This window comes from Bufo gargarizans, chromosome 10 (assembly GCF_014858855.1).
Source record: "Bufo gargarizans isolate SCDJY-AF-19 chromosome 10, ASM1485885v1, whole genome shotgun sequence".
Classification (NCBI taxonomy): Eukaryota; Metazoa; Chordata; class Amphibia; order Anura; family Bufonidae; genus Bufo; species Bufo gargarizans.
This window is the reverse complement of record NC_058089.1, coordinates 71,968,944-71,989,767: the sequence shown is the minus strand read 5'-3', so window position 1 is coordinate 71,989,767 and position 20,824 is coordinate 71,968,944.

The following is a 20,824-nucleotide window of genomic DNA, read 5'->3' as shown; positions in this document are numbered from 1 at the left end:
GTCAGGCGAAGTGGCCAACTCTGTTTTGTGACTGTGTGAGGAGGGAGGTATGTAGAGACTTTTCCCGTGGCTGTCGCTTGTGTTGTGAATATTCCGGCCCACTGCGCATGCACGAAAAAGACGGCTCGGTGCAGGCGCAGTAGTTGAAAATTCCGGAACACCTGAGGTCGGGAGGAAGTCAGGAGCACTCGGGAGGAGGGTCCCTGCTTCACTATGCGGTGCCGGCGATGCCGCTCGCATAGTGAAGGATTGGATTCGGATCGGCAAGCACCGGACAAAGGGGGAAAAAAGTTTGGCACATTTTACTATCACTAGGCAAACAAGGCATTTTGCCGCCCCATTGGCAAGTGCCGCCCTAGGCAAATGCCTTGTTTGCCTCGTGATAGATACGCCTCTGCTTATGTTTCCTGATGATGAGGACATGGGAATACCACCTCAGCACTTCTCTGATGATGACGAAACACAGGTGCCAACTGCTGCATCTTTCTGCAGTCTGCAGACTGAACAGGAGGTCAGGGATCACGACTGGGTGGAAGACGATGCAGGGGACGATGAGGTCCTAGACCCCACATGGAATGAAGGTCGTGCCACTGACTTTCATAGTTCGGAGGAAGAGGCAGTGGTGAGACCGAGCCAACAGCGTAGCAAAAGAGGGAGCAGTGGGCAAAAGCAGAACACACGCCGCCAAGAGACTCCGCCTGCTACTGACCGCCGCCATCTGGGACCGAGCACCCCAAAGGCAGCTTCAAGGAGTTCCCTGGCATGGCACTTCTTCAAACAATGTGCTAACGACAAGACCCGAGTGGTTTGCACGCTGTGCCATCAGAGCCTGAAGCGAGGCATTAACGTTCTGAACCTTAGCACAACCTGCATGACCAGGCACCTGCATGCAAAGCATGAACTGCAGTGGAGTAAACACCTTAAAAACAAGGAAGTCACTCAGGCTCCCCCTGCTACCTCTTCTGCTGCTGCCGCCTCGGCCTCTTCTTCTGCTGCCGCCACGGCCTCTTCCTCCTCCTCTGGAGGAACGTTGGCACCTGCCGCCCAGTAAACAGAGGATGTACCACCAACACCACCACCTCCGTCACCAAGCATCTCAACCATGTCACACGCCAGCGTTCAGCTCTCCATCTCACAAACATTTGAGAGAAAGCGTAAATTCCCACCTAGCCACCCTCGATCCCTGGCCCTGAATGCCAGCATTTCTAAAACTACTGGCCTATGAAATGCTGTCATTTAGGCTGGTGGACACAGACAGCTTCAAACAGCTCATGTCGCTTGCTGTCCCACAGTATGTTGTTCCCAGCCGGCACTACTTCTCCAAGAGAGCCGTGCCTTCCCTGCACAACCAAGTATCCGATAAAATCAAGTGTGCACTGCGCAAAGCCATCTGTGGCAAGGTCCACCTAACCACAGATACGTGGACCAGTAAGCACGGCCAGGGACGCTATATCTCCCTAACTGCACACTGGGTAAATGTAGTGGCGGCTGGGCCCCAGGCGGAGAGCTGTTTGGCGCACGTCCTTCCGCCGCCAAGGATCGCAGGGCAACATTCTTTGCCTCCTGTTGCCTCCTCCTCCTACTCGGCTTCCTCCTCTTCTTCTTCCACCTGCTCATCCAGTCAGCCACACACCTTCACCACCAACTTCAGCACAGCCCGGGGTAAACGTCAGCAGGCCATTCTGAAACTCATATGTTTGGGGGACAGGCCCCACACCGCACAGGAGTTGTGGCGGGGTATAGAACAACAGACCGACGAGTGGTTGCTGCTGGTGAGCCTGAAGCCCGGCCTGGTGGTGTGCGATAATGGGCGAAATCTCGTTGCAGCTCTGGGACTAGCCGGTTTGACGCACATCCCTTGCCTGGCGCATGTGCTGAATTTGGTGGTGCAGAAGTTCATTCACAACTACCCCGACATGTCAGAGTTGCTGCATAAAGTGCGGGCCGTCTGTTCGCGCTTCTGGCGTTCACATCCTGCCGCTGCTCGCCTGTCTGCGCTACAGCGTAACTTCGGCCTTCCCGCTCACCGCCTCGTATGCGACGTACCCACCAGGTGGAACTCCTCCTTGCACATGCTGGACAGACTGTGCGAGCAGCAGCAGGCCATAGTGGAGTTTCAGCTGCAGCACGCACGGGTCAGTCGCACTGCGGAACAGCACCACTTCACCACCAATGACTGGGCCTCCATGCGAGACCTGTGTGCTGTGCCCTGTTGCGCTGTTTCGAGTACTCCACCAACATGGCCAGTGGCGATGACGCCGTTATCAGCGTTACAATACCACTTCTTTGTCTACTTGAGAAAACACTAAGGGCCGCTTCACATGAGCGGATGCCGTGCGTGGCATCCGCTCCGTGAAAGAGTGCCAAGACCCGCTGCAGACTGCAGAGGCACGGAGCAGTAACATGACTGTTAATGCTCCGTGCCTCTCTGTGATCTCTTTACTACGAAATCACAGTGACAACTGTGATTTCGTAGTAAAGAGATCACAGAGAGGCACGGAGCATTAACAGTCATGTTACTGCTCCGTGCCTCTGCAGTCTGCAGCGGGTCTTGGCACTCTTTCACGGAGCGGATGCCACGCACGGCATCCGCTCGTGTGAAGCGGCCCTTAGGGCGATAATGGAAGAGGAGGTGGCCCAGGAGGAGGAGGAAGAGGGGTCATTTTTAGCACTTTCAGGCCAGTCTCTTAATAGTGACTCAGAGGGAGGTTTTTTGCAACAGCAGAGGCCAGGTACAAATGTGGCCAGCCAGGGTCACTACTGGAGGACGAGGATGAGGAGGAGGTGGAGGAGGATGAGGATGAAGCATGGTCACAGCGGGGTGGCACCCAACGCAGCTCGGGCCCATCACTGGTGCGTGGCTGGGGGGAAACGCAGGACGATGACGATACGCCTCCCACAGAGGACAGCTTGTCCTTACCCCTGGGCAGCCTGGCACACATGAGCGACTACATGCTGCAGTGCCTGCGCAACGACAGCAGAGTTGCCCACATTTTAACATGTGCGGACAACTGGGTTGCCACCCTGCTGGATCCACGGTACAAAGACAATGTGCCCACCTTACTTCCTGCACTGGAGCGTGATAGGAAGATGCGCGAGTACAAGCACACGTTGGTAGACGAGCTACTGAGAGCATTCCCAAATGTCACAGGGGAACAAGTGGAAGCCCAAGGCCAAGGCAGAGGAGGAGCAAGAGGTCGCCAAGGCAGCTGTGTCACGGCCAGCTCCTCTGAGGGCAGGGTTAGCATGGCAGAGATGTGGAAAAGTTTTGTCAACACGCCACAGCTAACTGCACCACCACCTGATACGGAATGTGTTAGCAGGAGGCAACATTTCACTAACATGGTGGAACAGTACGTGTGCACACCCCTCCACGTACTGACTGATGGTTTGGCCCCATTCAACTTCTGGGTCTCTAAATTGCCCACATGGCCAGAGCTAGCCTTTTATGCCTTGGAGGTGCTGGCCTGCCCGGCGGCCAGCGTTTTGTCTGAACGTGTATTCAGCACGGCAGGGGGCGTCATTACAGACAAACGCAGCCGCCTGTCTACAGCCAATGTGGACAAGCTGACGTTCATAAAAATGAACCAGGCATGGATCCCACAGGACCTGTCCATCCCTTGTGCAGATTAGACATTAACTACCTCCCCTTAACCATATATTATTGTACTCCAGGGCACTTCCTCATTCAATCCTATTTTTATTTTCATTTTACCATTATATTGCGGGGCAACCAAAAGTTAAATGAACCTCTTCTCTGTCTGGGTGTCAGGGCCTAAAAATACAGTGGCCTGTTACAGTGTTGGGTGACGTGAAGCCTGAATCTCTGTTATGGGACCTCTCTCCTCTGTCTGGGTGCCGGGGCCTAAATATATGACAATGGACTGTTCCAGTGTTGGGTGACGTGAAGCCTGATTCTCTGATATGACATGAAGATTGATTATCTGCTGACATGAAGCCTGAATCTCTGTTATGGGACCTCTCTCCTCTGCCTGGGTGCCAGGGCCTAAATATCTGACAATGGACTGTTACAGTGGTGGGTGATGCGAAGCATGATTCTCTGTTATGACATGAAGACTGATTCTCTGCTGACATGAAGCCTGAATCTCTGCTATGGGACCTCTCTCCAATTGATATCCCTATCCATATTTGTTTGCAGGGGATTTACCTACATGTTGCTGCCTTTTGCAGCCTTCTAGCCCTTTCCTGGGCTGTTTTACAGCCTTTTTAGTGCCGAAAAGTTCGGGTCCCCATTGACTTCAATGGGGTTCGGGACGAAGTTCGGGTCGGGTTCGGATCCCGAACCCGAACATTTCCGGGAAGTTCGGCCGAACTTCTCGAACCCAAACATCCAGGTGTTCGCTCAACTCTACTCATGATCTGATTCTGTTGTTAATTTGGTTACTACAGTGTACAATGGCACATATGGGGGTGGGACAGGAGTTGAATTCCACAAGTTTTCATATACATTTTGTTCCAGTGAGCGTCTCCTTTGTACCATGAAAAAGTGTCTATGTCATTCAGACATAGGCCCTCGATTATGGTCATATGAAAGCCTGAAAAAACCCTTCTTTTGGGAACGGGTCAGTACATTTCATTCCTTCTGTCCATTTACACATATTATCAACACAAGGATCAGTATAAAATGGACCTAAACACCTCTGGACAAACATTTTTGGACTTTCCCCCAATTCATTTTTAGGAGACAGTTTCACCATAGAGCGTTTTGCAGCAGACTTGGGGACATGATTTTCAGTTCTAAATTTAAACTTCAGTTTCTTTTTGGGATCCTTCTTACCATAAGAATTGCCCATCTTAATTAGCTAAAACATACAGTGAGATCAGCTGAATTTGGAGGTTTATCAAAGGACGATTATGTTTGTGTTTAGTGCAAAAATACTGATAAACCTTATGCTTATCATTTTTATGTATTTTTTCTATTTCTTCTAATAACTATTTATGGCAGATTTTAAACTATTCTGGATGGTATTACTTCTAATACAGGCTCATATTACTCCTGAATTTATGGCAGATTTTAAACTATTCATGGCAAATTTCATACCTTCAATTTCAGCATTAACTCGCATACAATCTATACACAGTCTATACAGTATAATTCAACCTTATATATGTATGTAACGACTAAAAATGCTTAAGCAACTATACAGCTATATACAGGTTTAGCAAAGGATATTCGTTGAACACAATACTGTTTTTCAGATTAGGGGACTCCAGACCCCTTTTGTTTCTTCAGGAATATCAGATTCCTGCGGGACTTCAGATCCCTCTATTTCTTTAGGAATATCAGATTCCTCGGGGAGACGCTTATCAGAAGCGCTTACCGGGTTCAAATAATCCACTCTTACAGTATAGGGCAGTAATAATATATATAAAAAATATAGAATCACTTACCCGATACTGTTTTTTGGTGGATCCCACTTCTGACACCAAACTGTTAGAGGTTTTTCTCAGGCAGGTTTATAATGGTTATATGATGAGGCATCAGACCCCCAACCCGTGAATATTTCCCTGTGCAAAGAATATCCGGTTTGCTTCTGATCAGGAGATACGACAGCCCAGACTCAACTTAGGTTTTCAAATATATGAAATCTTTATTTCAGAGCACATACTTATAGGGCTTTTTGGGGGTGGGAACATAGTGTGTGACAAGATACAGTGAAACTTCATTAAACAATACTGGTATCTGCTATATACAATACATGAAAAGGGTTATTTTACATATCCAACAGGTTTATCTACATGCTAATAAGTTGAATGACTTATCATAGGTTGCGGTCATTGTATGTGAGGTGTAATGTTAAATAGCATTTTGTTAAGGGAGGCTGCTATTGTGTCCAGAAACTGGCAAAGGGTGTGAGATGTGCTGTATTCCACAAGAGATTAAGCTTGTATAATCTATGTCTAATATGTGATGTATCAAAAGTAAGATTATGAAAAATCCCTTTCACATGTCAACAGTGATTAATCTTAGTCACATACAATTAACAGATGCACAAATTTCATTATTAGATGAGGGTCTTAAATTTGCACCAACTACTATGGATACATTTTCAACCTATTTAGGAATTGAGAAATGTATTTGTAATATCTGCTTAAAGAAACATTATATTAGAAACCCAATTACTAGAGAAATTTAGGATCCTAACAAGTAAATACATACAGAATTAAACATGAAATCTAAAAAGTATCCGAAACAGGAAATAAGTCAGGAAATAGCAACTTTTAAGAAAAATGTGGGGATAGATCTAAGAAAAATTAAAGACAATAGAGTCAGAAATATTCTAACAAAAAATAAATAATAGCAATTAAACAATTACAATCTATTAATGAGATTACAATTAGACCAGCTGATAAAGGACCAGCTTGATACAAATGACTATGAGCAAGAATGTAGGAGACAATTGGATGATAATTCCACCTATAACAAATTGAAAAATGATCTGACAGATATTTACCATAAAGAACTAATTAAATATTGTAATAAGGGTTTGGATAAAGGTATCCTTATGGAATGTGAATTCAAATATATAGTACATACACAAAAAAGAATTCCCATCTTTTATAGTATTCCAAAGATCCATAAACATTTTAACAACCAACCAGGTAGACTGATAGTTTCCAGCATCGGGTCTATATCTTCTAACACATAGATAAGTTATTACAGCCAGTTGTAAAAAACATTCCATCTTATATAAAAGACAGTACAGATATCGTTACTATACTCAAACAAATAGAATTTGAAGACCATTGGATCTTAGGGACCTTAGATGTAAATTCTCTATACACCATAATAGAACATACACAAGGCTTGAAAGCTCTCCGGGAACAACTAGTCTAGAACAATACGTTACGTGAAGATCAGATTTCATTTATATTAGAGGATGTTGAGTACATCTTAACTCATAATTTTTATTTTATTTAATTCACAGTTTTATGCACAGATGAAAGGAACGGCCATGGGCACCAAGTTTGACCCCAGTTATGTCAATCTGTTTATGGCACAATGGGAGAAGGATACCATCCAGCCCAGACTGGGGGCAGACCTGATGCTATGGTGCCGTTACATCGACGATATTATAGTCATTTGGCAGGACACAGAGGAGAAACTTTATTATTATTTTTTTTTACAAGAGATCAATACAAATGGAAAGAATTTAAGTTTTACATCTAAGATTAGTAGAACACACGTAGAATTTCTGGATCTGAATATCAAGGTAGAAAACCGTAAATTAACATGCAGCACATATTACATACCTGTTATGAGGAACAGCTTTATTCTATACTAAAGCTGCCATCTCCCGAGATGGCTCCTTAATATACCCACAAGTCAAATCAGGAGGATAAAAAGGAACTGTACATCTGAAGAACAATTTGAACAGGAAGCCAGGGACCTTAAACATCAGTTTTTAGAGAAAGAATATTCCAATAAGATACTTGAAAACTCACAAGATAAGATGAGATCTATGAACAGGGCAGATTTCTTTACACCCAAACAAACCAATAAAGGTGAGGAATCCCTCCGTATTATCATACCATTTAATTCTTAATATAAAACTGTTGAAAAAAATTATTAAAAACCACTGGCACCATTTATTGGGGGATAAAATCATAGGGCCCATTTTAACTACTAACCCATTGAAACCCTACACAAAGGTCTCAAATGTAGGCATGAAGGTAGTCCCCACGGTAAAAGCAAGACAAGAAAAACCGTTACTACATCAAACTGGTTATCTTAAAAGGTTTTTTTCAGATGTCGACGTTGCCATAATTGTAAAATCACCAATTTTCCGAAGAAAACTATGACAATACAATCCACACAAGGTCCTTTCCAATTGGACATCAAAGATAGTCTTACTTGTAATTCTATGAACGTTATATATTTATTAGAGTGCCCTTGTCATAAACAATATGAAGGTAGGACAAAACATCCTTTCAAAAGGAGAATAGCAGAACATATTGCTAATATTAAAAAATGCAATTAGTTACACTCAGTCTCCAAACACTATTTGATCCTTCCACACTTAGATATGTAACATTTGAAAAAGTAAAAAGATCTTGGAGGGGAGGTAATCGCATATCAAACATGTCAAGAATGGATTCGAGGAGAATATTTATGACACATAACTCAATAAAAAATTAACAGTATGAAAAAAGACATCCCTCTCCACAGTGTCTTGATGGAACAATAGGGCGAGAGGAGACCTATGAGATGGGATTATCTCCTCAGTGTATCATAGGATGATCTACTTCTGTACACCAGACAACAAGAATAAACTGAGATTAAACGGGTATATCATCAAAAATAAATCCTTTATTGAATTAATGACACATAAAAACGAGACATGAGACAACAGATAAAAAATGGCTACATCTGAGGTATGTTAACACAAATGAGACATAGGGGGAGGGGTTTTGGAGTATGCAATGTACAAAAGGCGGTAGAAAAAAGGAGTACAATACCTCACTGATTTCTGTATGTATAACTGCAAGTGGTTGCAGATAACACCGCGACATATGGATGTCTGATGGTTCCAAGTTATGGGACCATATAACAGCCAACAGAAGGTTAAAGTGCAAGTGCATAAGAAGTCACTATATCAATGGTCAAATACCACAATTATAGCTATGGTGACAGCTTAAACCTCCAAATACATACAAAGTTAAAGTGCAAGTGAATAAGAAGTCACCATATCAAATGGTCAGATACCCCAATTGCAGCTGTGGTGACAGCTTAAACCTCCAAATACATGCAAAACTGGCTCAGGTGCACAGTAAACATCCACCTGTGGATAACCCAAGTGGGTATAGCTGAGCACATCCCTCAAAGTCCACAACAATATAGCATGTCTACATACCCATAGATGTGGGGATATACACCTCAGGAGAGCCACGTAACCCCGCCGCCTGTTTCGGCGGATGCCTTCCTCTTTACACCAGAGTCGGTTACTTCTTATTCCCATCACTAACACAATAGAGCAAAGGGACAAATTAACACATTCATTGGGAGTCTCAGAGCAGAATTAACCCTTATTGCGTTCATGGATTCACAACATGCAACTGTAATGGGGAATAGGAAAGATGTGGCCTATAAACTCAACCAAAAATTCATGGTTTATAGTTCCCTCTAAACCAAAAGGTCAGAGTGGGGGTTGCCATAGTCCTGGGTCCATAGCCTGAAGGAAGGAGGCTAGCCCTCAGGCTTCTACTGCAGACACAGTGATGGTTCAGTCCGTCACTTGTCTGGCACAAAGCCAACACATCACATCACCCAAAGAACACCATCCCCACAATAAAACATGGTGGTGGCAGCATCATGCTGTGGGGATGTTTTTCAGCCACTAAGACTGGTAAACTGGTCAGAAATGAGGTAAAAATGGACAGAGCAAAACCTGTACCACTCTGTGCGTGATTTGAGGCTAGGACGGAGGTTCACCTTCCAGCAGGATAATGCCCCCAAACACACTGCTAGAGCAACACTTGAGTGGTTTAAGGGAAACATGTAAATGTGTTGGAATGGCCGAGTCACAGCCCAGATCTCAATCCAATAGAAAATCTGTGGTCAGATTTTCACACCAGACATCCCAAGAATATTGCAGAACTGAAACAGTTCTGTAAAAAACACAAGTTTTTTGTTAACGGGGTTATCCAACCCCTAAAATGCTGCACCATACACCCGGGCCCCTCACACACACAATATACTTACCTTGCTCTCTGGCACCTGCGTTGCTCCTGGTCCCCGCACGGCCGACGCTACTTCTCCGCGTGCATGGATGTAAACATCTGCTGGGGGGGAGCTGGCATCCAATGGCAGGCAGCGACGGGAACGAGCCTCCCTAGGCTAGGGACAAGCTAGGGAGGCTCGTCCCCGTTGCTGCCTGCCATCTGCTGCCCCCACCACCAGATGTTTTCATCCGCGCACGGGGAGAAGCAGCAGCCATGCGGGGACCAGGAGCGATGCGGGTACAGGGGAGCAAAGTAAGTATATTGTGTGTGAGGGGCCCGGGTGTATGTTGAATAACCCCTTTAAGCATTTAACGGAACTGGAATCTATAGGCTCAAACTGTGGTTTTGTTAGAACATTTAGTAGCACCGGGCCTTCAGCATTACAACGAATGGAGGAGGATTACTATGCTTGTTAGAATTACTGGCTAATGGGGCAGAAGGCTTTAGAAAGGAGGAATTCCTTTCACCACAGGATGACATGGCCGTGCTAATTGCATATATTGCATTTAGACAATGGCATGTTGATTGGGTAAAAAAAAAAAAAAGATAATAAAACAATGGCTCAGTTGAAAGAAAAGGTAATATTAGTGTGATCAGTCTGCTTCTTTTTTTTTTGTTGATTTGAAATAAACGGATAATCCTATTTATGTAATGAGGTTGCTTTTGTCTAGTTTAAAATAATTTTTTTAGCCCCGTACATGTGTTTTGGAATGAATCTTTTTTGCACATTCTCCTTTTGGAGTTGCAGTGTGTGCATTTCCCTTTCCTGTGGTTATACATCGGTTTCAACTATACCTTGAAATATGTATATATATATATATATATATATATATATATATATATATATATATATATATATATATATAGATAGATATAGATGGAAGTGTGCCCCTTACAGTGTGACGGTGTCTGGTATGTTTATGGATGCATGTGGGAGCGTGCCCCTTACAGTGTGACAGTGTCCGGTATGTTTATGGATGCATGTGGGTGCGTGCCCCTTACAGTGTTACAGTGTCCGGTATGTTTATGGATGCATGTGGGTGCGTGCTCCTTACAGTGTAACGGTGTCCGGTATGTTTATGGATGCATGTGGGAGCGTGCCCCTTACAGTGACGGTGTCCGGTATGTTTATGGATGCATGTGGGAGCGTGCCCCTTACAGTGACGGTGTCTGGTATGTTTATGGATGCGCATGGGAGCATGCCCCTTACAGTGTGACAGTGTCCGGTATGTTTATGGATGGATGTGAGAGCGTGCTCCTTACAGTGTGACAGTGTCCGTTATGTTTATGGATGCATGTGGGTGCGTGCCCCTTACAGTGTAACGGTGTCCGGTATGTTTATGGATACATGTGAGAGCGTGCTCCTTACAGTGTGACAGTGTCCGGTATGTTTATGGATGCATGTGAGAGCGTGCTCCTTACAGTGTGACAGTGTCCGGTATGTTTATGGATGCATGTGAGAGCGTGCTCCTTACAGTGTGACAGTGTCCGGTATGTTTATGGATGCATGTGAGAGCGTGCTCCTTACAGTGACGGTGTCCGGTATGTTTATGGATGCATGTGAGAGCGTGCTCCTTACAGTGTGACCGTGTCCGGTATGTTTATGGATGCATGTGGGTGCGTGCCACTTACAGTGTAACGGTGTCCGGTATGTTTATGGATGCATGTGGGAGCGTGCCCCTTACAGTGTGACAGTGTCCGGTATGTTTATGGATGCATGTGGAAGTGTGCCCCTTACAGTGTGACCGTGTCCGGTATGTTTATGGATGCATGTGGGAGCGTGCCCCTTACAGTGACGGTGTCCGGTATGTTTATGGATGCATGTGGGAGCGTGCTCCTTACAGTGTGACAGTGTCCGGTATGTTTATGGATGCATGTGAGAGCGTGCTCCTTACAGTGTGACAGTGTCCGGTATGTTTATGGATGCATGTGGGAGCGTGCCCCTTACAGTGTGACAGTGTCCGGTATGTTTATGGATGCATGTGGGAGCATGCCCCTTACAGTGTGACGGTGTCCGGTATGTTTATGGATGCATGTAGGAGCGTGCCCCTTACAGTGACGGTGTCTGGTATGTTTATGGATGCGCATGGGAGCATGCCCCTTACAGTGTGACAGTGTCCGGTATGTTTATGGATGCATGTGGGTGCGTGCCCCTTACAGTGTGACGGTGTCCGGTATGTTTATGGATGCATGTAGGAGCGTGCCCCTTACAGTGTGACGGTGTCTGGTATGTTTATGGATGCATGTGGGAGCGTGCACCTTACAGTGTGACGGTGTCCGGTATGTTTATGGATGCATGTGGGTGCATGCCCCTTACAGTGTGACGGTGTCCGGTATGTTTATGGATGCATGTAGGAGCGTGCCCCTTACAGTGACGGTGTCTGGTATGTTTATGGATGCGCATGGGAGCATGCCCCTTACAGTGTGACAGTGTCCGGTATGTTTATGGATGCATGTGGGTGCGTGCCCCTTACAGTGTAACAGTGTCCGGTATGTTTATGGATGCATGTGGGAGCGTGCCCCTTACAGTGTGACGGTGTCTGGTATGTTTATGGATGCATGTGGGAGCGTGCCCCTTACAGTGTGACGGTGTCCGGTATGTTTATGGATGCATGTGGGTGCATGCCCCTTACAGTGTGACGGTGTCCGGTATGTTTATGGATGCATGTGAGAGCGTGCTCCTTACAGTGTGACGGTGTCCGGTATGTTTATGGATGCATGTGGGTGCGTGCCCCTTACAGTGTGAAAGTGTCCGGTATGTTTATGGATGCATGTGAGAGCGTGCTCCTTACAGTGTGACGGTGTCCGGTATGTTTATGGATGCATGTGGGTGCGTGCCCCTTACAGTGTAACGGTGTCCGGTATGTTTATGGATGCATGTGGGAGCGTGCCCCTTACAGTGTGACGGTGTCCGGTATGTTTATGGATGTGGGTGCGTGCTCCTTACAGTGTAACGGTGTCCGGTATGTTTATGGATGCATGTGGGAGCGTGCCCCTTACAGTGTGACAGTGTCCGGTATGTTTATGGATGCATGTGGGAGCGTGCCCCTTACAGTGACGGTGTTCGGTATGTTTATGGATGCATGTGGGTGCATGCCCCTTACAGTGTGACGGTGTCCGGTATGTTTATGGATGCATGTGAGAGCGTGCTCCTTACAGTGTGGCGGTGTCCGGTATGTTTATGGATGCATGTGGGTGCGTGCCCCTTACAGTGTGAAAGTGTCCGGTATGTTTATGGATGCATGTGAGAGCGTGCTCCTTACAGTGTGACGGTGTCCGGTATGTTTATGGATGCATGTGGGTGCGTGCCCCTTACAGTGTAACGGTGTCCGGTATGTTTATGGATGCATGTGGGAGCGTGCCCCTTACAGTGTGACGGTGTCCGGTATGTTTATGGATGTGGGTGCGTGCCCCTTACAGTGTGACGGTGTCTGGTATGTTTATGGATGCATGTAGGAGCGTGCCCCTTACAGTGTGACGGTGTCCGATTGTCTCTAAGCGCTGCAAACACTGAGCACATGACAGATGCCAGAGATAGAGTAAGGAGACGTTTATGGGTGTACATATGGGGGAGGAATATGAGGCAAGAGGATGAATGTGTATGAGGGGGGCGGATCGAAGGAGGAGTGGAGGCTGTGCAGGGTGCATGAATATGTATGAGGGGGGCGGGTGCAGGGACATGATGTTAGTTAGACAGGAGAAATCAGCAGATGCAGCGCTGCACTGAGACCCACAATGCAGTGCGGCAGGAAGTGAAGAAACAGATATGTAAACAATGTGTTCAGGGCTGTAGGAGCCATGCTCCAGTGTAAAAGACACCTCAAACCACCTTGGGGACATAGACTTGGCTACTAAAGGTGAGTAAGATGTTTTAAAAAAAATAAGTTTGATCCCGGACAACCCCTTTAACTTTGTCCATACCATGGTAAATGTTATGGCTCTTAATAATTTATCGGTGTCCTCTGCAGGGAAACACGGTCTAATTCTCATTCAAAGAAGATAAAGAGGAAATGTCTAAAAACTCATAAAGCAGAACGTTCATCCTCCTCTCCAGAATCAGAGGATACTAGGTACTCTGCTGTCTCTAGACATCTGCTGTTTGATTCTCTAGAGCCAGCAGATTTCTTGGTGGTCAGGGTAGAGTTGACTTCTGATCTGACCAGTGCCCGTAGCCATTTAATATAGGATGGGGCAGAGGCATTTCTAGGTTAAACTGTTTGGGGCATGGGCCCCTGATGTTTTGTCCCAGGCCCTGAATGTCCTGCCTGCTAGATACAACTGTATTGCCATCCTCAGGACAGCAATACAATTTAATCTAATGCAGTGGAAGAGCTGAAGGACCTGTGGGAGGCTGGGGAGGGGGTGATTTGAAAGAAGTACTGACCAACTGGAGAAGATGATGACAGAAGATCTACAGTACATCAGAGGAAACATCACCTGGGAGGCACTGGATGCAGGGGCGTAGCTATAGAGGGTGCAGAGGTAGCAGTCGCTACCGGGCCCAGGAGCCTGAGGGGGCCCAAAGACCCTTGTGGGGCCACATAAGAAGACACTAGTATTATAGAAAGTGCATGCAGGTTACACCTCTGTCTGGAGTGAAATTGTTAGGTCAAGAATTTGGCATGGAGGGAGGGGCTTTCAATTTTTGCCTCAGGCAGCAGGAAGGCTATGTGCTCCCCTGACCCTAGTTGCAAAGCACTGAGGAAAGGGGGGCCCCAAGTTGAACTCTTGCACCAGGGCCCATGAGCCTTTAGCTACGCCCCTGACTGGGTGTGACAGGTATGTGCTGCTGTATAGCAAGTACAGCTAAACGCGGTGTGTGGGGGTAGGGGGTAGCGACTTAGAGAACTGGGCCATATTCATTGAGGCTTGGGCCCCGAATCTTTTGAGACCCTAACAACACCCCTGGGATAAGGACTCTTCTGCCACAGTCTTATCTATGCACGCACGACACCAGGGCTGTAGCTAAAGGCTCATGGGCCCTGGTGCAAGAGTTCAGCTTGGGCCCCCCCTTCTCTCAGTGCTTTGTGACCAGGGACAGGGAAGCACAAAGCCTTCATGCTGCCTGAGGCGAAAATTGAAACGGTAACTCCCCACCCCCCCATGGCAAATATTTGACCTGACCCCTTACCTTCAGTCAGAGGTGTAACTCGACCAGCATGCACTTTCTATAATACCGGTGTCTTATGTGGCACAAGTCTTTTTGGGCCCCCTCAGGCTCCTGGGCCCAGTAGCGACTGCTACCTCTTCACTGCCTATAGCTAAGCCCCTGCATGACACATCCTATTCTGCCAATCCAGAGATAACGCAGATTTACAAAGACTACACTCTTTATTTTTTATTTTTTATAAACCACCTTTCTAGGTTTTGCCAAGACTGGAGCGCCTTCTGACTCTTTAAGGCCTCTTTCACACGGGCGTCATGTTTTTTGCCCGGATAAGAGGCGGGTGCGTTGCGGGAAAATGCGTGATTTTTTCTGCGCAAGTGCAAAACATTGTCATGCGTTGCACTCGCGTGAGAAAAATCGCGCATGTTTGGTACTCAAACCCGAACTTCTTCATAGAAGTTCGGGCTTGGGATTGATGTTCTGAAGATTGTATTATTTTCCCTTATAACATGGTTATAAGGGAAAATAATAGCATTCTGAATACAGAATGCATAGTAAACCAGCGCTAGAGGGGTTAAAAAAAAAATAAAAATTTTTTTAACTCACCTTAGTCCACTTGCTCGCGAAGCCGGCATCTCCTTGTGTCTCCTCTGCGCTGAACAGGACCTGGGGTGAGCTGCTCCATTAAATATCGGTTAAGGACCTTTGATGACGTCACTCCGGTCATCACATGGTACGTCACATGATCTTTTACCATGGTGATTCACCATGGTAAAAGACCATGTGATGACCGGAGTGACGTCATCGAAGGTCCTTAACCGATATTTAATGGAGCAGCTCACCCCAGGTCCTGTTCATCAGCAGCGGAGACACAAGGAGATGCCGGCTTCGCGAGCAAGTGGACTAAGGTGAGTTAAATTAAAACATTTTTAACCCCTCTAGCGCTGGTTTACTATGCATTCTGTATTCAGAATGCTATTATTTTCCCTTATAACCATGTTATAAGGGAAAATAATAATGATCGGGTCTCCATCCCGATGGTCTCCTAGCAACCATGCGTGCAAATCGCACGGCATCCGTACTTGCTTGCGGATGCCATCCGATTTTCACACACCCCATTCACTTCTATGGGGCCTGCGTCACGTCAAAATCGGAAAATATAGAGCATGCTGCGATTTCAACTGAACGCACAAGTGATGCGTTAAAAACATCGCTCATGTGCACAGCCCCATAGAAATGAATGGGTCAGGATTAAGTGCGGGTGCCATACGTTCGCCGCACGGATCGCACCCGCACGGAAAACTCGCCCGTGTGAAAGGGGCCTAAATGTTCTTCTCTTCCTCCATAGCTTCACTTCTATGCCGCTGAGCTGAGAAGCTGCACCAGTTGCTGAAAACGCCCGAATTCCCGGCCAGCATAAAGCTCTTCTCATAGGCGCCCCATGCTGACATCACATCCGGCGTCGCACTCTGATGTAACCTTCCCTGGCCTTACTTCTTTTGCCGGAAGTTCCTTCTCCCATCGATGCAGCCAGACACACTGCTCCCAACACACAAAATGCTCCCTCCAGAGAGTTGCTGTGTCTCTGCCCGTCACCCCTCTGCATCAGCGATACCGCTTCCTGACCTGGAGACTGCAGGTATGCCAACCAAGCAAATGGCACTCACAGGGGGAGAAGATCCAGGATAGTATTCACTGCAGGTTTCCCCAGAGACAAGAAACCACACTGAATTGGGAGGAGAGTCTCTCTTTTAGGCTCCATTCAGACGTCCGTAACGTGTTTTGCGGACAGCAGCAGTGTGCGTTCCGCATTTTGCGGACCGCACATTTCCGGCACTAACAGAATATGCCTATTCTTGTCCGCAATTGAGGACAAGAATAGGACATGTTCTATTCTTTTCGGGAACGGAATTGCGGACCCAGAAGTGTGGGTCCGCAATTCCATATCCGGGCAGCACATCAGGCTGCCCCATAGAAATAAATGGGTCCGCAATACTGTTCCGCAAAATGTGGAACGAAATTGCGGACGTGTGAATGGGGCCTTATTCTGCAGGTTTCCTGTCTGTGGGGGCGGATCCTCTCTCTCATGGTGCTGTCGTGGGTGAAGGGAAACAAAAAATAAATAAAAGTATTAAAAAAAATAAAAAATAAAAATAAAAAAAACACACACACACACACACACACACCACCTTTCCCATAATAAAGACATATAAAAGTGTAAAAGAAATAGAAGTGCAAAAACAGACTTTTTTTTGGTCACCTTGCCTCACAAAAAGTGTAATACCAAGCAAAGTCGTATGTACCCCTAAATGGTACCGATCAAACAGTCACCTCATCCCACAAAAAAAAAACAAGCCCCTTAAAAAAATAAGTCTTTCAGAAAATGGCAACACAAAAGGGTTAACAAAAACAAGATTTTTTTTATTTTCAAAAATGCAAAGAAAAATAAGACGCATTAGGTGTCACTGCGTACGTAATGACCTACTCTATAAAAATCTACCCACAAAAGACTTTGCCAGAATTTTTTATTCACCTTGCTACAAAAAGTGTAATAAAAATGAGCCCCTACACAAGACGATTGGTAAAAAATTAAGAAAAATATGGCTTTCAGAAAATGGAGACACAAAAACATGATTTTTATTTCAAAAAAGCTTTATTATGCAAAACTGAAACAAGAAAAATACACATATTTGGTTTTGTCGCATCCATAACGACATGCTCTATAAAAATAACACATGAGCTATCCTGTCAGGCGAAATAACGTAAAAACCAAAAAAATATAAATGGTCCGAGGACCCATTTTGTGATTACCTTGCCTCAGAAAAAGTGTAATATCAAAAATTGTATGTAGTAATAAAACTGTCATCTTATCCCGTAGTTTACAAAATGGGGTCACCTTTTGGGAGTTTCTATTGTAGAATGCCATTCTGCGCCCTGTTGTGTGCCCATACAGCAGTTTATCAGATCATGTTCTTTTTTGCGGTGTGGAGGAACGGACAGAAACACCATGGAAGCACTCCGTAGTGCTTTCGTGGGGTTCCGTGTATCCATTCCGCACAGCAGCTCCGCAATATGGCCACAGCTGGGCAACGGCCGCGTGCATGAGGTCTTATAATTAGCCTCAGGCCTCATGCACACGACCGTTGTGTGCACCCGTGGCCGTTGTGCCGTTAGACATTTTTTTCTGCGGCTCCATTGACTTTCAATGGGGCCGTTGAAAACTCTGCTTGTGCACCGTTTTTACACCGCGCCCGTGACCCGTGTTTCTAGGCCGTGAAAAAAATAGGACCTGTCCTATTTTTTTCACGGCCAACGGTTCACGGGCCCATTCAAGTCAATGGGTCCGTGAAAATCACGGATGCACCCAAGATTGTCATCCGTGTCCGTGATCCGTTTTTTCCTATCATTTCAATGGCAAACTTGACTTAGAATTTTATTTCATTTTTCATGTCCGTGGATCCTCCAAAAATCACGGCAGACCCACGGAATAAAAAACGGGCACGGATCACGGTACAACGGAACCACGTTTTGCGGGACGTTAAAAAATACGGTCGTGTGCATGAGGCCTCACTCTGAAGGACCCACCATGGACACACCCTTCCAGGCTAGCTACATACACAGGTCACCAGCAGGACAGTTGCGTAGCCTCTGTTTTCATGTAGTTAGACAAGGCAGCTAAACATCTTAAAATCTGACATCACCTGTGATGGTATACTTTGGAGCATCGGGAACATGCAAGTAGTTCGGTTCTGTTTCACTATTATATTTAAACCCCTTAACGCCCATGTACGGCGCTGGCGGGGTCTTTAAAGATGGCGTCCACTCCTGAGCTGAGCAGGCGCCATAGCCGTGGGTGGCTGCCTGCTTCTTCTAGCAGACACCCGCGGCTAATGTCCGCAACTGGCAGTAATGCCGATCGCGGACATTTAACACCTCAGATGCTGTGGTAAATCCTGACCACGGCATCTGAGCGCGTGAAACACGTGTGGCGATCAAAGGAGCTGGAACATGTATGCAGTAGCCCTATGGAGCCCTTGCCTGTTATAGGGCTCTATAGGAAGCAAGCAATTTTCTCAGACTCCATTAAGTCAAAAAAATAATTATATATTACACATCATCGGTGTCACGATGTTTGAAAACGCCCATAGTATAAAAATATATTCCTCATACGGCATACGTTTTTCGTCGCTTCATTTTGTAAAAAAAAAAAGTAATAAAAAGGGTGATCAAAAAGTCATCCACACCCCAGAATGGCATCAATGAAAAGTTCAGATCGCCCCGCAAAAAAAAAAAGAGCCCCCATACAGCTCCGTACACATAATTACAAAAAAAATTATAGGGGTCAAAATATGGCGACAAAAAAATAAAACATTTTTTCCCACTTTTTAACGCAAAATGCAAGAAAAAACGAGATTTTTGTATAACTTACCAGTAAAATCTCTTTCTCGCTCTTTCCTTGGGGGACACAGAAGACCTTGGGTATAGCTCATCTCCATAGGAGGCGTGACACTAAGTGAAGACTGTTAAGCCCCTCCTCCACAGCTATACCCTCAGCCTGGAGAGAGAGACTGCCAGTTGCGTGTCCAAGTAGTGAAAAAAGGCAAAGTCCAAAAGTGGAACCAAGAAGCCAACTACCCAACGGGTAAAACAAACTCGGAAACCGTGTAAGGAAAAAACAAGAATGGGTGGGTGCTGTGTCCCCCAAGGAAAGAGCGAGAAAGAGATTTTACTGGTAAGTTATACAAAAATCTCGTTTTCTCGCCCAGTTTCCTTGGGGGACACAGAAGACCTTGGGACGTTCAATAGCAGTCCAAGAGGGGAGGGACCACAGCACCAAGGCGAAGCACCCGAAGGAATCAAGAAACCACCGCCTGCAGACCAGGCGGCCCAAGGCAGCATACGCCGAAGCCCGAGTATGCACCCTGTAGAACTCGGTAAGGTGCGCAAGGAAAAAGTGACCGCCTTGCACAAATGAATGGCCGAAACCTAACGCCTCCGCCCCAGGAGGCACCGACCGCTCTGGTGAAATGAACGGTGACACCGAAAGCAGAACCCTGCCATTGGTGCGATAACCACAGCAAAGGCCACTCTGAGAAAGCGGAGGAAGCCACCCTGGAGGCCATCAACCTTTGCACTGACCTCCTGGAAACACAAGAGACCGAACGCCGACCAGAGTCGGAGATCTCCAAGCAAACAACTGCAAGGCCCCACAACCTCCAAACGATAAGCGACCGTTCCCGGCGATGGGAGGAAAAGGACGAAAGCCTCGTTGACAAGAAGGCAGATACCACCGTCAGAAGGAAGGAAGGGACAGGACGGAGAACAGCCCCGTCCTGGAAAAGGACAGAAGGCACAGAACACGAAGGGCCGCCAATCAGGCACCCGTCAGACATGATGACAACAGAAACACAACTGTACAGGACAGAAGGAGTAGGGAGAACTTCCGCAACGGCTCCAAGGGAAAGATTGGAGCGCCGAGAGTTCAGTATGTAGGTCCCAGGGTGGAACCAGGAAACGAGAAGGAGGAACCAAAGAGCCACTCTGTGGAAGAAGGTCATGACAAGGCCCAGGAAACGCTGGAAGGGGAAGGACAGCGCCGACACTTGACACTTCAAGTAACAGAGTCCCAGTCCCAGGGTCAGGCTGGACTAGAGAAAGACAGAACCAAGGGCGAGAAAGGCAGAGTGGGGGAATGCCCCGCTACCCACAAAACCCCAGGTAAGAACCCTAAGTCCGACAACCAAACCTGGACTAAGCAGTCGGGAGCGAACACTAGCGTGCTCGCAGGAATCACCCAGCAAGCGGGAGAAAACCCAAAGCGATCAGGCGCAGACCAGCAACACGGCCGAAGGATCGGAAACCACGGTCCTGTCGGCCCCCGAACAACACAGCCCCGCATCCAACCGGCGTGGGGGAGCAGAAGGACAGACGGAAGAACCCAGAAGGGTCTGCCCAGCATCAGACAGACGCCCA